Raw genomic sequence first — 18,766 nt, 5'->3', positions numbered from 1 at the left:
TTCCTCAGTATGCTCTCTGGTATGTTTGGAGGGGTACAAGCTGGATCACGATAAACTCTGTCCCTCATCATCCTGATTGTTTCGTCCACAGGCACGTTGGTAAACATGGTGCTGATGACTAACTCTGCAAAACCTAGGATGATAAGCTCTTCCGTGCTTACGAATCCTGGAGCTCAGCGGTGACAGCCTTTCTTTACCTTATTGTTTAATAATACTGGTTAGCTTTATGGTTTTTACTGCGGGACAGACTCTCTTTAATTTGTCTTAATCATTTTTTCTGTACTTCCATTGTTCTTGACTTGGCATAGCAGGTTCTTGACAGTGACTACTTTATCACTATTTAGTCTTTTATTTCTTTAAACCGTCTCTCATTTTTCCTCGGTGACGTCATGACATAACAGAGTGGAATTGTTTTGCTTCCGTCGCGTCTGTTCCGTGCACATCTCGTCTCCCTGTCCTACATTTCTTTCCTGTTATCACCCTTGAAGAAGCACGTCAAGCGTCGAAGAACAGAATCCAATATTATATATAGGAAAGTCAGTGCAACAATGTCGTTCATGCTGCTGAACTCGATTGTTGGAGAGCTTTGATCTTACAACCTAATAGAACGACGCATTTTGACGTATACTTTGCATAAGGGCCAAAACTCATCATAATAGAAAATGGTAGCGGCTCACTAAATTGACGTATTGTCCCGTATTCTGTTTTGGGTCCTCAAGTAGGTTAGGATATGGGCGATTTAGTAAGACAGTTTCTTGACATTTGGAAACCTAAAGAAGATGGGCTGCTCCAATATCACCACTAACACGTATCTCCTCTTTAAACTGAAGAGTATTTGAAAGAGTGCTGACAGAATCACTCCTGTGGTGGGGCCGTCCTCTGTCTCCATGGCTCACGTATCAATAATGATCCATTGTCCGCCACAATTGGGCTCGAATCCCATTTCTCAGCAATTAGCACTGGGTCTCTGCTCTTCCTCTCTCCTGAACTGATTTTATGTTTAACATTTACACTGTCATTCCAGCACTTCTTCGCAGGTTATGAACAGGTCAAAGTCTCCTGATTGCGTTGATTTTTCTGTTATCTCTTCTCATGTAACCTTTATGAATCGTCTAGTCTTGCAGGGACTAGCATTTCCACAGCCGGGTCTTATGTGATCATGTGTATTCCCCCTAAGGCAGATACTTCTCAATCACCAACATTCGTTTGTTGCAGTAGTTCTCTCTCGCATTGCTCTTTGACCTGGAGTCTTTGACCTCTTCGCTTACTCTAGTGATCGAATGCAAACACTGTTCTTAAAATTTATAACACATAATAGAGTCAAGATTTGTTAGGTTAACAACCACATGGGTGTCGGTCTAATGACCTCGTACAAGCGGCTCTCAGGGAAAGCATTCATGTCTGTACACACAGAAATCACAGTAACGGGATATATATGAATGAGAAAATCCACAGGAGCCGTGATGAGGATTCGAACCCATACGCTGGGTATTTCCAGACGCACGCTCTAGACGGCTAGGCTACGACATGGTCAAAGAATTGGCACCTGGGGTTCTGCTGAACCCACGATGATTCCGTAGGCTTCTACTACTGGACGACAGAGCCAGAGTGCATGGGGGAATCGTGTTAAATCCAGGTTCAGCTTCAGTGGAACCCATGGGCATTCTCATGGGTATAGTAAAACCCAAGGTTGCAACTATTTTGACCATGTCGTTGTCTAGTAGCTCAGAGCGTGCGTCTGAAAATATCCAGCGCATAGGTTCGAATCTTCATCACAGCTTCTGTGGATTTTCCTATTCATGCCTGTTCCATCTCTCCCAGTCATATGTCTTACCCAGAATTCTATCTTGCCTTTCGTAACCATTGGCGCGATAGGTGGATATGTATTCTGAATAACATATTGTGCAATAACCGCGACTTTTCTCCCTTCCAATGGAAGAGAAAGTGAAAAAAGGTTTCTTTACAAGATTTGTATTGGCGACGTGAGCACTTAATGGAGCTGAATCTTGCACCACACTCTCACAACTGAGCGGTTCTGTAGTGAGGATAATCGGATGCGTTGTTTTCTAAATGCTCCTCGGACTCAGAGGAGCATTTGTGTCCTTTGGCATATTCCTTCGTGAAGGTTATCTTGAGATGATTTCGGGGCTTAGCGTACCCGCGGCCCGGTCCTCGACCAGGCCTCCTTTTTGTTACACACCCCCAGGAAGCAGCCCGTACCAGCTGTCTAACTCCCAGGTACCTATTTCCTGCTAGGGAACAGGGGGCATCAGCGTGAAAGAAACATTTTGCCCACTTGTCTCCGCCTCTACCAGGGATTGAACCTGGAACCTCAGGACTACGAATCCGAAGCGCTGTCCACCCAGCTGTCAGACGCCTGAATATGATACTATTGACATAGCTCATCTTAGGAGGCCTGGTCAGGGATCAGGCCGCGGGGGCGTTAAGCCCAGAAATCAACACAAGATAAGGTATGGATTGTTACTTGTATAAGCTTTCAAAATAACATCTTCAATTTTCTAAATGTTGCAGCTTACTTAATAAATATTCTCTCACTTTTTAAAAGTATTACAGAAGAAACACAATATATTGTACCCGACATATATGAATGTTGGTGAGAAATAAGATATCTTTTTATTATTATTTTATACCACAGTCGTGGCCACACATATATCATGCTAGCCAGCATATGTAAATTTTATTCTGTCCTCCATGGACAAGGTTAGAGATTTGTTTTCTTCATGGTACCCATGTAGAAGTTTGCAAACAGGACACCTAGGGGAGAACCCATGGCGACCCCATCTACTTGCTTATACATGTGCCCATCCGGGCTCAAGAAGGGTGCTTCTTTAGTACAAGCTTGGAGTAGTTTCTTTTAGAATATTTTCTGGTATGTCAAGAGGAGTACAGGCTGGATCACGATACACTCTGTCGGGTATCATCCCGATTGTCTCGTCCACAGGTACGTTGGTGAACAGTGATTCTACGTCCAATGAGGCTCTTATCCCTGTGGCCCGTGTGCCCCGCAGTAAGTCAACAAATTCCTTCGGAGACTTCAGGCTGAAGGCGCAAGGGACATAAGGAGTCAGCAGGCCGTTGAGTCGCTTCGCCAGTCTGTACGTGGGTGTGGGTATCTGGCTAATGATTGGCCGAAGTGGGTTTCCAGGCTTGTGTGTCTTGACATTTCCATACGCATATCCAGGTTTATATTCCCCAATAATCTTCGGCAGGTGGAGTCCGGATTTCTTGGCGTTCACAGTTTCGATCAGTTTGTTGGCCTTTGCTTTCAATTCAGCTGTAGTGTCCTTCGTTACCCTTTGGAATTTAGTTTGGTCAGAGAGTATGAGGTTCATTTTCACTGTTCACCAACGTACCTGTGGACGAGACAATCGGGATGATAGCCGACAGAGTGTATCGTGATCCAGCCTGTACTCCTCTTGACATACCAGAAAATATTCTAAAGAAACTACTCCAAGCTTGTACTAAAGAAGCACCCTTCTTGAGCCCGGATGGGCACATGTATAAGCAAGTAGATGGGGTCGCCATGGGTTCTCCCCTAGGTGTCCTGTTTGCAAACTTCTACATGGGTACCATCGAGCAAAAAGTCTTAGTCGACATGAACTTGAAACCGACCATATACTGCAGGTATGTTGACGACATTTTTACACAGGTACCTGATGTCAGACATCTGCAGGAGCTGAAGGAGGCATTTGAGCAGAGTTCCGTGCTGCGTTTCACATACGAGATGGAAAAGGATGGGAAGCTGCCCTTTCTAGATGTAACAGTCATGGAAAAAAGCGGAGGTTTCCACACTGCAGTCTACACTAAGGAAACGAGCATAGGAATGTGCCTAAATGCCAACAGCGACTGCCCAGACAGGTACAAGAGGAGTGTTGTTAACGCATATGTCGACCGTGCTCTCAGCCACAGCTCAGAATGGAAGCAAGTCGACGAAGAACTCTGTAGGGTAAGGCAGGTCCTAGTCAACAACGGCTTCTCCAATGGTTTTGTCGAAGACATCATAAGAAGGAAAGTGAAACGCCATGCAACCTCTGAAGAGACAACTAACACAACACCTATACCCCCTATTAGACTATTTTACAGGAACTTCTTTTCCACAGCTCATAAAACGGAGGAAAGGGTCCTGAAAGATATTGTTAATAGAAACGTTATCCCTACAGACAAAAATCAGAGGATACAACTGACGATTTACTATAAAACCAGAAAAACGGCCAGCCTACTCATGAGAAACTCTCCAGACACAAAGCAGAACGCTTTAAAAGAGACCAACGTCGTCTATGCCTTCACATGCCCTCTTGGGGACTGTAAGCTCCAAAAAAAACCAGTATATAGGCAAGACAACAACATCTCTTTCTAGGCGTTTAACGATGCATAAGCAACAGGGCTCCATTAAGGAACATATAATCTCTTCCCACAACCAAACCATCGCCAGAGAAATCCTAGTAAACAACACAGAAATCATCGATAGATACAGCGATAGCAGGCGGCTTGACGTTTGCGAGGCACTACACGTTAAGAAGTCAACACCAGCAATCAACAGCCAATTAATGCACAACTATATTCTACCCACCTCAAGACTCCGCTCCAATATAGAAGCATCAAGAAATATGGACCAATAGGCTTTCTACAATCACTTCCATTCAAATACCCATTGTTTCGTGTTCTGTCTTGTGTTGATGAATTTAATACTATTAATACCACCTCACCCCATCCACCTCACTCAAATGTAGATATAAACAAATTGAAGATGTGTAAGTTCTATTCAGTTGTGTATGTGTAAACTAAAGTCTTTGAAAATGTAATAAGTTTTACGAAACGCGCTCAAGTGTTGCGTCAGACTAGAAATAAAAATGAATTTTGGAGAATTGATTTTTGAATTACCACCAACAGTGAAAAGAAACGTACGTAAGATCGAGAAAATTCGTGTTAGAATTATTAATCTTACTTTTTCGGTAATTTTAATGATATATATATATATATATATATATATATATATATATATATATATATATATATATATATATATATATATATATAATATATTGGTGTATACTGGCAGCAGGTTTTCTTTCAAACATGTTTCATTGAATATGACCGCATATTCTGTATTTATTATTTTCTGGTTTAGGGCTTCTATCCCTCTAACTATTTTCTTAGCATCAGGGCTTAATTGGAATAGGAGTTCTCCAAAACTCATTTTCGTACTTTTAAGGTGAAGAAAAGAAGTGATTTACTATAGAGTGTATTACACTTATTTGTATAATTTGCACGACGTTTCGAACCTCCATGGTTCATTCTCAAGTGAACAGATCTTACAATACTAGTTGATTTTATACCCGCATTAGGTCAGGTGATAATACAATGAAGGTGAAAAACATGGGGCGATACATAAGGGATAAACATAGGGGCTGCAGAAGGCTTATTGGCCCATACGAGGCATCTCCTATCTAAACACAAAGATTAATCCAGTGTAATTGGCCTGTTATGTTGGACATTGTCTTCTGTGTTGGCATCGATATGTTCTTGTCTTGTCCTTACTCTCATGGTGGGTAGAGTAAATAGTTCCGTGATTTGGGTGTTCATGGTAGGTCGCTCTATTCTTATGTGAATTGCCTCAAGAATTTGTAATCTTCTTGAATCTTGGGTTTTGTCTATTATGCAAGTATTCTTATTCAACATTTCTCTTGTTAGAGTAATGTCATGGGCTTGTCTCATGTGATTCCTAGGGGCACCAGATTGAAGATGGCATGTCAAACGCCTCGTCAGCTTGGTCGACGTCATACCTATGTACTTACATTGAAGGTTACATCCTTCGTGGGGGCAAGTGTACATGTATACAACGCTTGACTGCTGTAGAGGGTTCTCCGTCGGCTTCGGGCTGTTTTTGATAAGGAGTTCGGAAGTCTTCTTGGTTTTGTAGAATATTATCAGGTTTATGTTTTGGTTAGGAGTAGTGCTTTTTACTCCTTTACGGATTATTTCTTTCATTATTCTTTCCTCTTTTATATGTTCACTGTGCATGGTTGATTTGTAATATAATTTTATTGGGGGTGTTGTGGTTTCTGTTCTAGGTTCTGAATTATACCAACGGTCCAAGTGTCTTCTTATAGCAGCGTTTATTTCCGCGTTGCTATATCCGTTGTTCACCAATACCTGAGTTACTCTTTCAAACTCTCTACTCACGTTGCTCCATTCAGAGCAGTGGGTAAGCGCTCGACGAATATAAGCATTGAGAACACTGGCTTTGTATCTTTGGGGGCACTCACTTCTCAAGCAAACCATCAACAGTGAACTATTTAACCTGAAACAACAACATAAAACTCTTGTAGAAACAAAGACACTCCGTAAGTTAACATCCCTAAACGGTGGACAGCTAAAAATCCCTCGTCCTAAAGATGGCTACTTTAACCTGACTTCTTATGATCTTACCCAGGACCAACGAGACCTCTTAAATCTTGGTCTAAATTGTCAATTCTTATCTAAACCAAAGATGCATAAAAAACGCCTGGAAATCGAAATGCTTCTGGACGATATCCATAAGCTAGAAGACAACAAAAAGGTCATCAACACGGACACACTTCAAGCTGAACTACTTGCAGAAGCAGGGAAAAAACGAGGAACATATTCATCTACAATCTTAACCCCACGACTCAAAGAAGCAGCGAAACAACTAAAAAATCTGAAAGACGTAACAATAAGAAAAGCCGACAAAACAGCAGCATATGTATTGATTCCTACCCATGAATACATGAACAAAATTAGCGACATCCTAAGTGACGACTCCAAATTTCAACGAATCACGAGGAACCCCGTAGAAGACCTTAAGCGGAAAGTAAACAAAACAATTACAGCAATCAACGCAAAGAAAGGTAGTGTGCATTTCAATAAACTTCAAGGCGACTATGGCTTAGGATATGCCTACGGCAATGTTAAGACGCATAAACCAGGTAACCCACTACGCCCTATAATCAGCTAAATACCAACCCCAACTTATCACCTGGCAAAGAAACTCAATGAACTCCTAACTCCATACACTCCAAGTAAGTTTAGTCTACAATCATCAGCAGATTTCCTAGAATTGATCAAATCTACCCAGCCCGATGGAATCATCGCTTCCCTGGACGTTGAATCCCTTTTTACCAACGTCCCAGTCGACACAACCATAGGAATGATACTGGACAGAGTATACAGAGACGAGAGCACCCCCAAATTAGACATACCTGAGCCACACTTGAAAAGTCTTCTCGAAGCATGTACAAAGGAAGCCCCGTTCATCAGTCCACAAGGAGACATGTATTTACAAATAGACGGAGTAGCAATGGGCTCCCCCTTAGGAGTTTTATTTGCTAATTTTTATATGGGAACCATCGAAGATAGGGTCTTCAGTAGCAGACAAAAACCAACTGTATACTGCCGTTATGTAGATGACATATTCGTAATAGTAAAAGACTCAGATGAACTAATTGACCTAAAAAGACACCTAGAGAGAGAGTCAGTACTCCGATTTACACATGAAAATAGTGAAAATAACAGTCTGCCATTCTTGGATGTACTAATAACAAAAACAGGAACCTCTTTAAGCACCAACGTATATACCAAGCCCACCAACATAGGATTATGCCTGAACGGTAGAAGTGAGTGCCCCCAAAGATACAAAGCCAGTGTTCTCAATGCTTATATTCGTCGAGCGCTTACCCACTGCTCTGAATGGAGCAACGTGAGTAGAGAGTTTGAAAGAGTAACTCAGGTATTGGTGAACAACGGATATAGCAACGCGGAAATAAACGCTGCTATAAGAAGACACTTGGACCGTTGGTATAATTCAGAACCTAGAACAGAAACCACAACACCCCCAATAAAATTATATTACAAATCAACCATGCACAGTGAACATATAAAAGAGGAAAGAATAATGAAAGAAATAATCCGTAAAGGAGTAAAAAGCACTACTCCTAACCAAAACATAAACCTGATAATATTCTACAAAACCAAGAAGACTTCCGAACTCCTTATCAAAAACAGCCCGAAGCCGACGGAGAACCCTCTACAGCAGTCAAGCGTTGTATACATGTACACTTGCCCCCACGAAGGATGTAACCTTCAATGTAAGTACATAGGTATGACGTCGACCAGGCTGACGAGGCGTTTGACATGCCATCTTCAATCTGGTGCCCCTAGGAATCACATGAGACAAGCCCATGACATTACTCTAACAAGAGAAATGTTGAACAAGAATACTTGCATAATAGACAAAACCCAAGATTCAAGAAGATTACAAATTCTTGAGGCAATTCACATAAGAATAGAGCGACCTACCATGAACACCCAAATCACGGAACTATTTACTCTACCCACCATGAGAGTAAGGACAAGACAAGAACATATCGATGCCAACACAGAAGACAATGTCCAACATAACAGGCCAATTACACTGGATTAATCTTTGTGTTTAGATAGGAGATGCCTCGTATGGGCCAATAAGCCTTCTGCAGCCCCTATGTTTATCCCTTATGTATCCCCCCATGTTTTTCACCTTCATTGTATTATCACCTGACCTAATGCGGGTATAAAATCAACTAGTATTGTAAGATCTGTTCACTTAAGAATGAACCATGGAGGTTCGAAACGTCGTGCAAATTATACAAATAAGTGTAATACACTCTATAGTAAATCACTTCTTTTCTTCACCTTAAAAGTACGAAAATGAGTTTTGGAGAACTCCTATTCCAATTAAGCCCTGATGCTAAGAAAATAGTTAGAGGGATGGAAGCCCTAAACCAGAAAATAATAAATACAGAATATGCGGTCATATTCAATGAAACATATATAATATATATATATATATATATATATATATATATATATATATATATATATATATATATATATATATATATATATATATATATATTATATATATGTCGTACCTAGTAGCCAGAACGCACTTCTCTGCCTACTATGCAAGGCCCGATTTGCCTAATAAGCCAAGTTTTCATGAATTAATGTTTTCTCGACTACCTAACCTACCTAACCTAACCTAACTTTTTCGGCTACCTAACCGAACCTAACCTATAAAGATAGGTTAGGTTAGGTTAGGTAGGGTTGGTTAGGTTCGGTCATATATCTACGTTAATTTTAACTACAATAAAAAAAAAATTGACCTCATACATAATGAAATGGGTAGCTTTATCATTTCATAAGAAAACAAATTGAGCAAATGTATTAATTCAGGAAAACTTGGCTTATTAGGCAAATCGGGCCTTGCATAGTAGGCTGAGAAGTGCGTTCTGGCTACTAGGTACGACATTATATATATATATATATATATATATATATATATATATATATATATATATATATATATATATATATATAAATATATATATATATATATATATATAAATATAAATATATATATATATATATATATATATATATAAATATATATATATATATATAAATATATATATATAAATATATATATATAAATATATATATATATAAATATATATATATATAAATATATATATATATAAATATATATATATATATAATATATAAATATATATATATATAATATATATATATATAATATATATATATATAATATATATATATATATATATATATATATATATATATATATATATATATATATATATATATATATATATATATATATTATATATATGTCGTACCTAGTAGCCAGAACGCACTTCTCAGCCTACTATGCAAGGCCCGATTTGCCTAATAAGCCAAGTTTTCCTGAATTAATATATTTTCTCTAATTTTTTTCTTATGAAATGATAAAGCTACCCATTTCATTATGTATGAGGTCAATATTTTTTTATTGGAGTTAAAATTAACGTAGATATATGACCGAACCTAACCAACCCTACCTAACCTAACCTATCTTTATAGGTTAGGTTAAGTTAGGTAGCCGAAAAAGTTAGGTTAGGTTAGGTAGGTTAGGTAGTCGAAAAACAATTAATTCATGAAAACTTGGCTTATTAGGCAAATCGGGCCTTGCATAGTAGGCTGAGAAGTGCGTTCTGGCTACTAGGTACGACATATATATATATATATATATATATATATACTAGCTGTACCCGTTCACGTGTTGCCGGGTACTCGCGTACCCAGCTCAACAACACATGTGTGTTGCTGAGGCACAGGCAACCTTCCACTGTCTCCCAGTCCTTCCCACCATTCCCTCCCTCCACCGTCCCATCATCCTCCTCCACCATTCCTCCCCTCCTCTGCCCCACTGTCCTCCCCCTTCCCCCACTCAAGCGTCCCCTCATCCACCAAACCATTTCCCACTTCACCGTCCTTCGTCCTCCCCAAGATTTCCCACTCCCCATCCCCTCGTCATCCCTTCCATTCCTCCCGTCACCTCGTCCTCCCCACCATCCCCCACTCTTTTGTTCCCTTGTCCTCCACATCCTTCTGTCCCCTGTCCCGTCGTCCCCACCATCCACCAACTCCCCATCCCCTCGTCCTCCCCATTATTACCCCCTCCCCAGTCCCCTCATCCACCCCCGCCATTCCCCACTCCCGTCCCCTCATACTCCCCAACTCTCCCCACTCATTCATCCGATTCATTCCTAAATGACCTGATGTTCCCATCAGAAAATTGGGAACATCAAATGAACTGATGTTCATCTCACTGAAATATATGAATAACAGTTTTAAAAAAACGAAATGAAATACACTGAAAAAATAAAAAAAATAAGCTATACTCATTAAATGAGCAGTATGGTAAACAACACAGCATAATTCCAATGCAATGTCTCACAAAATAATTAAATCAAAATGAAAATAAATCGAAATCTATGAAAATTCAATTTATCAATGAAATCGGAAAATTGAAATGGAATCGTAACATATTTAGTATAGCGTGTGTTGTTATTACGTGCAGCAGATGGCACTGTTTTTCAAAAATGCATGTTTTTACCTGTCACAGATGTGTGTCATCTATACTTATACTCACAAAAGGAAAAGTATGGTAAACAGCACAGCTTTATTTCAATGGAATGTCACAAAAAATAATTAAATCTAAATGAAAATAAATCGAAATCTATGAAAATTCAATTTATCAATGCAATCGGAAACATTGAAATGGAATTGTATCATATTTAATATGGTTTGTATTTCTATTACATGCAACAGTTGGCGCTGTTTAAAAAAAATGTTTTTACCTGTCACAGGTGTGGCATCTATATAGTAGATATTTAAAAACACACACACATTCGAATGGAACTCTGTGTCAAAATTTCAAAGCCATCGGTGAATAACTTTCGGAGATTATAGCATGTGTTGCTCTTATGTCCAATAGATGGCGCTGTTTTCCAAACAAAGCATGTTTTTTTTTCCTGTCACGGGTGAGGCATGTATATAGTAGGTATATGAAAACACGCACCTATTCGAAATAAAGGAGGTTACGAAGATTTCCCTCACATGAAATGCACATGTAAAACACAGTTTAAAAAAAAGCCAGTTTTTCCTGAACCGGACGGGACATGCTTTCAGTATGTATAAAAAAAACCGCTCGGATGCGAATGGAACGTTGTGTGAAAATTTCAAAGCAATTGGTGAAGAACTTTCGGAGATTGTCCATTTTAAGCAAACGAACATTTACATTTTTATTTATATAGATATACATTTATGTCTCTCCTAATTTGGCAGGGCAAGATACCTGCTATAAAAACTAGTGTGTTAATAAGCACTTAATCACTGAATGTGATTAAGATACTTTCACAAGCTCAGGTTATGGTTGCATCACATACATTGTATAACTGATGCATTACATAGTCAATCTCGACCCTCACTGAATAAGAGACTGCATGTGTTGAAGGGGAAAACTAACTTTGGCTAGACTTGTAGTGGTGCCGTTGTAATATTTGCTATGGCTTAGAACACAAGAGTAGCGAGTTTAGCAGCATCATGATGAGTCGTAGGAACCGGCTATACTCAAGGCAAGAAGAGATCTCTAAGGTTTTGAGGGGTAGAGGTGGTGTCAGAAGCTGACTCTTGAGTAAATTTAGATATTAGTTTTTTATCATTAGTTGATGGCAAAAGTTTTAGTTATTGTGCTTTGGATTATGTACAACTTTGAAAACCAGAGTGTCTGTTAATTATGTTTTAATTTACTGTTTAATTCTAACTTAGGTTAAGAAGTGAACCTGATGCCAGTGATGTATATGTATAATATATTTATACAGTAACATTTAAGGGTACCTGTCTCTCTCTAACCTCTATGCTATTTATAAATGACTTGAATTTAATACAATGACAAATTTGACTATTACAAATGACTTGATTTGACAGGAGTTATGTCTTAAATGTCGATATTTGCAGACAATGCTAAGCTAATTAGAAGGGTTGAGACAGATGAAGATTGCAAGATTCTCCAAGATGACTTGAACAAGCGGCAAAGCTGATCCGAAAAAAACACTGCTGAAGTTCAACATCAGCAAATCTTAGGTAAATGAAATGGGTTTAGGAGCCTGGAGACCAGGAAGCCAATACAGATGAAAGGGAACTACCTCCCTGAAACGACTGTACCCAAACTGGACGTCATCTTCATAATCTACGTTAGCAAAAGTCAGAACAACCTTCAGGAAATAAGGAGGCTTTTAGATCACTGAATACCGTCGATGTCAGGCCAGTTTTTGAGCATGCAGCACCATCATGGAGCTGCAAAGGATGTTCAAAAGCGTGCAGAAGTTTGCAACGAGATTCCTCTTAGAGTTACGAGGGATGAGGTATGAAGTGAGACCGGAGAAACTATACCTGACGAAGCTAGGAAGGTAGAGGGAGAGTCGGGACTTGATCATGACATACAACATACATAAGGGGATTGACAGGGTGGAGAAAAAAGTGAAAATGTTTACAATGATACCAACATAACAAGAGGGCAGAGATGGGAGCTTCAGACTTAGATGTGTCACAGAAATGTTAGAGATGTTTTAGTGTAAGTTGTAATGAGTAAATGGAATGACCTATAAAAAGCAGGTTGTAGAGGCAAACTCAATTCACTACTTTAAATTCAGGTATAAGAGGGAGATAGGTCTGGAGGCATTGTGCTGGACAACCAGCGGCTAGACAAGCGGGGTTCAAGAGCTAGAACTCGATCCTACAGACACACATAGATGAGTACAAATAGGTGAGCACACACACACACACACACACACACACACACACACACACACACACACACACACACACACACACACACACACACACACACACACACACACACACTCTCACACACCAACACTCACACACCAACACTCACACACCAACACTCACACACCAACACTCACACACCAACACCCACCCACACACACACACACACACACACACACACACACACACACACACACACACACACACACACACACACACACACACACACACACACACATAGTTGATTGACAGTTGAGAGGCGGGACCAAAGAGCCAGAGCTCAATCCACACAAGCACAAATCGGTGAGTACAAATAGGTGAGTACAGAGAGAGAGAGAGAGAGAGAGAGAGAGAGAGAGAGAGAGAGAGAGAGAGAGAGAGAGAGAGAGAGAGAGAGAGAGAGAGAGAGAGAAGACAGAAGAGTAAAGGAAAACATGATCACAACCTACAAAATCCTCCGGGGAATCGACCAGGTAAACAAGGATAAACTATTGAACACTGGTGGTATGCGAACAAGGGTACACAGGTGGAAACTGAGTACACACATGAGCCACAGAGACGTTAGAAGGAACTTTTTCAGTGTCAGAATAGTTTACGGATGGAATGCATTAGGCAGTGATGTGGTGGAGGCTGACTCCATACAAAGTTTCAAGTGTAGATAAGATAGAGCCCAGTAGGCTCAGGAATCTGTACACCAGTTCATTGACAGTTGAGAGGCGGGACCAAAGAACCGAAGTTCATCCCTCGCAAGCACAAATAGGTGAGTACAAATAGGTGAGTACACACACACATATCGAGCTGTGCGGGGCACTGGTAGCTGAATGGACAACGCGGGACTCGTAATCCTGTTGCCCGGGTTCGATTCCCGACGGCGGCGACAACAATGGGCAGAGTTTCTTTCACCCTGATCATCCTGTTACCTAGCAGTAAATAGGTACCTGGGAGTTAGACAGCTGTTACAGGCTGTTTCCTGTGTGTGTGTACTCACCTATTTGTGCTTGCAGGATCGAGCATTGACTCTTGGAATCCGCCTTTCCAGCTATCGGTTGTTTACACCAATGACTCCTGTCCCATTTCCCTATCATACCTAGTTTTAAAAGTATGAATAGTATTTGCTTCCACAACCTGTTCCCCAAGTGCATTCCATTTTTCCACTACTCTCACGCTAAAAGAAAACTGCCTAACATCTCTGTGACTCATCTGAGTTTCCAGTTTCCACCCATGTCCCCTCGTTCTGTTATTATTACGTGTGAACATTTCATCTATTTCCACTTTGTCAATTCCCCTGAGTATTTTATATGTCCCTATCATATCTCCTCTCTCCCTTCTTTTCTCGTGTCGTAAGGTTCAGTTCCTGCAGACACTCTTCATATCCCATCCCTCGTAACTCTGGGACAAGCTTCGTCGCAAACCTCTGAACCTTCTCCAGTTTCTTTGTGTTTCTTCAGGTGGGGACCCATGATGGCGCGGCATACTCTAAGACGGGTCTCACGTAGGCAGTGTAAAGCGCCCTAAAAGCCTCCTCATTTAGGTTTCTGAATGAAGTTCTAATTTTCGCCAGTGTAGAGTACGCTGCTGTCGTTATCCTATTTATATGTGCCTCAGGAGTTAGATTAGGTGTCACATCCACTCCCAGGTCTCTTTCTCGAATCGTTACAGGTAGGTTGTTCCCCTTCATTGTGTACTGTCCCTCTGGTCTCCTATCACCTGATCCCATTTCCATAACTTTACATTTACTGGTGTTAAACTCCAGTAACCATTTCCCTGACCATCTCTGCAACCTGTTTAAGTCCTCTTGGAGGATCCTACAATCCTCGTCTGTCACAACTCTTCTCATTAATTTTGCGTCATCCGCAAACATTGACATGTATGATTCCACTCCTGTAAACATATCATTTACGTAAATTAGAAAGAGGATTGGTCCCAGCACCGATCCTTGAGGTACTCCACTGTGGTGGAGTACTTGAGGTACTACTGTGTGTGTGTGTGTGTGTGTGTGTGTGTGTGTGTGTGTGTGTGTGTGTGTGTGTGTGTGTGTGTGTGTGTGTGTGTGTACTCACCTAGTTGTATTCACCTAGTTGTGTTTGCGGGGGTTGAGCTCTGGCTCTTTGGTCCCGCCTCTCAACCGTCAATCAACAGGTGTACAGATTCCTGAGCCTATCGGGTTCTATCATATCTACACTTGAAACTGGGTATGGAGTCAGCCTCCACCACATCACTTCCTAATGCATTCCATTTGTCAACCACTCTGACACTAAAAAAGTTCTTTCTAATATCTCTGTGGCTCATTTGGGCACTCAGTTTCCACCTGTGTCCCCTTGTGCGTGTTCCCCTTGTGTTAAATAGACTGTCTTTATCTACCCTATCAATTCCCTTCAGGATCTTGAATGTGGTGATCATGTCCCCCCTAACTCTTCTGTCTTCCAGCGAAGTGAGGTTTAATTCCCGTAGTCTCTCCTCGTAGCTCATACCTCTCAGCTCGGGTACTAGTCTGGTGGCAAACCTTTGAACCTTTTCCAGTTTAGTCTTATCCTTGACTAGATATGGACTCCATGCTGGGGCTGCATACTCCAGGATTGGCCTGACATATGTGGTATACAAAGTTTTGAATGATTCTTTACACAAGTTTCTGAATGCCGTTCGTATGTTGGCCAGCCTGGCATATGCCGCTGATGTTATCCGCTTGATATGTGCTGCAGGAGACAGGTCTGGCGTGATATCAACCCCCAAGTCTTTTTCCTTCTCTGACTCCTGAAGAATTTCCTCTCCCAGATGATACCTTGTATCTGGCCTCCTGCTCCCTACACCTATCTTCATTACATTACATTTGGTTGGGTTAAACTCTAACAACCATTCGTTCGACCATTCCTTCAGCTTGTCTAGGTCTTCTTGAAGCCTCAAACAGTCCTTCTGTTTTAATCCTTCTCATAATTTTAGCATCGTCCGCAAACATTGAGAGAAATGAATCGATACCCTCTGGGAGATCATTTACATATATCAGAAACAAGATAGGACCGAGTACAGAGCCCTGTGGGACTCCACTGGTGACTTCGCGCCAATTGGAGGTCTCACCCCTCACCGTAACTCTCTGCTTCCTATTGCTTAGATACTCCCTTATCCACTGGAGCACCTTACCAGCTATACCTGCCTGTCTCTCCAGCTTATGTACCAGCCTCTTATGCGGTACTGTGTCAAAGGCTTTCCGACAATCCAAGAAAATGCAGTCCGCCCAGCCCTCTCTTTCTTGCTTAATCTTTGTCACCTGATCGTAGAATTCTATCAAGCCTGTAAGGCAAGATTTACCCTCCCTGAACCCATGTTGGCGATTTGTAACGAAGTCCCTTCTCTCCAGATGAGTTACCAGGTTTTTTCTCACGATCTTCTCCATCACCTTGCATGGTATACACGTCAAGGACACTGGCCTGTAGTTCAGTGCCTCTTGCCTGTCGCCCTTTTTGTATATTGGGACCACATTCGCCGTCTTCCATATTTCTGGTAGGTCTCCCGTCTCCAGTGACTTACTATACACTATGGAGAGTGGCAAGCAAAGTGCCTCTGCACACTCTTTCAGTATCCATGGTGAGATCCCATCTGGACCAACAGCCTTTCTAACATCCAGATCCAGCAGGTGTCTCTTGACCTCCTCTCTCGTAATTTCAAACTCTTCCAAGGCCACCTGGTTTACCTCCCTTTCTCCTAGCACAGTGACCTCACCTTGTTCTATTGTGAAGACCTCCTGGAACCTCTTGTTGAGTTCTTCACACACCTTTCTGTCATTCTCTTTATATCTGTCGCCGCCTGTTCCAAGTTGCAATACCTATTCTTTCACTGTTGTTTTCCTTCTGATGTGACTGTGGAGTAGCTTTGGTTCGGTCTTGGCTTTGTTTGCTATATCATTTTCAAAGCTTTTCTCTGCTTCTCTTCTCACCCTGACGTACTCATTCCTGGTTCTCTGGTATCTCTCTCTGCTTTCTGGTGTTCTGTTATTCCGGAAGTTCCTCCACGCCCTTTTGTTCAGTTTCTTCGCTTCCATACATGCCATATTATACCATGGATTCTTCTGTTGCTTCTCGGATTTTTCCCTTTTGGCCGGGATGAACCTGGTTACTGCCTCCTGACACTTTTGGGTAACATAGTCCATCATACCCTGTACAGACTTATCTCTGAGGTCTGTGTCCCAAGGTATTTCACTTAGGAAACTTCTCATCTGTTCATAATTCCCCTTTCGGTATGCCAGCCTTTTGATTCCTAGTTCTTTTTTGGAGGAGATAAGTCCTAGCTCTAGCAGGTACTCAAAGTTCAATACACTGTGGTCACTCATTCCCAAGGGCGCTTCCATCTTAACTTTTCTTATATCCCACTCATTTAGGGTAAATATCAAATCAAACATTGCTGGTTCATCTTCTCCTCTCATTCTTGTTGGTTCTTTGATGTACTGACTTAGAAAGTTTCTTGTTGCCACGTCCAGCAGCTTAGCTCTCCATGTTTCTGGTCCTCCATGCGGGTCTCTGTTCTTCCAATCTATTTTCCCATGGTTGAAGTCTCCCATAATTAGTAGTCCAGATCCATTCCTGCTAGCAACAGAAGCTGCTCTTTCTATTACGTTTATGGAGGCCATGTTGTTTCTATCATATTCCTGTCTAGGTCTTCTGTCATTTGGCAGTGGATTATATATGACTACGACTATAATTTTTTTCCCTCCATTTGTTACGGTACCTGCTATGTAGTCACTGAAACCTTCACAGCCCTGAATATCCATCTCCTCAAAATCCCAGCCTTTTCTTACCAGCAGAGCTACACCACCCCTACCTCTTCCTTCCCTCTCTTTCCTCATAACATAATAGTCCTGTGGGAACACTGCGTTTGTTATCGTTTTCGTGATCTTTGTTTCTGTGAGGGCTATTATGTCTGGGTTTTCCTCTAGTACCCGTTCTCCAAGCTCATTTGCTTTATTTGTAATGCCATCTATGTTAGTGTACATCGCTTTGAGGCTCACTTTCTTCTGTCCCTTCTCAAATCGCCTCCTTGATGAGTGTTCTGCTGGTAGGGGAGGCTGTTCCATGGGTGTGAGGACCTGTGAGGTGGATAACAGGGACTCAGAGGATACTGGGATGCGGGGCGGGGGATCCAGAGAAGGGGGTGGGACAGGGAGGGTATGGGGTGAAAGGGGAGGGAGGATGGGAAGGAAAGGGGGGGAGGGAGGACTCGGGAGGAGGGGAGGGGTAGAAGGGTGGGGATTGGGTGTGGGGGGAGGGAGATTTGGCTGCACATTTGAGTGGGGGCAGGGAGGGTTTGGGGTAGGGGGGTTTTCTATGCAGAGGAGGGAGGCGGGGTTGTCCTCCCTTCTGGTGTTACTGGGTAGCTGGTTGTGGGTTTCCCCCTCGCTTCTGGGGGTGTTGTGTTGGGAGTTGTGACTTCCTGGTTTTCCCCTCTTGCCCTGCGCCTCTTCCTTGCTTCTGCCGGCACGGCTCTCTCCTCCCTTGTCATGTCTCTCTGGAGGAATACATTTTTGAATTTTCCCACGTTTTTCATGGAGCTCTTCCTTGATAGGATC

This window comes from Procambarus clarkii, chromosome 75 (assembly GCF_040958095.1).
Source record: "Procambarus clarkii isolate CNS0578487 chromosome 75, FALCON_Pclarkii_2.0, whole genome shotgun sequence".
Lineage (NCBI taxonomy): Eukaryota > Metazoa > Arthropoda > Malacostraca > Decapoda > Cambaridae > Procambarus > Procambarus clarkii.
This window is presented reverse-complemented; position numbering follows the sequence as displayed.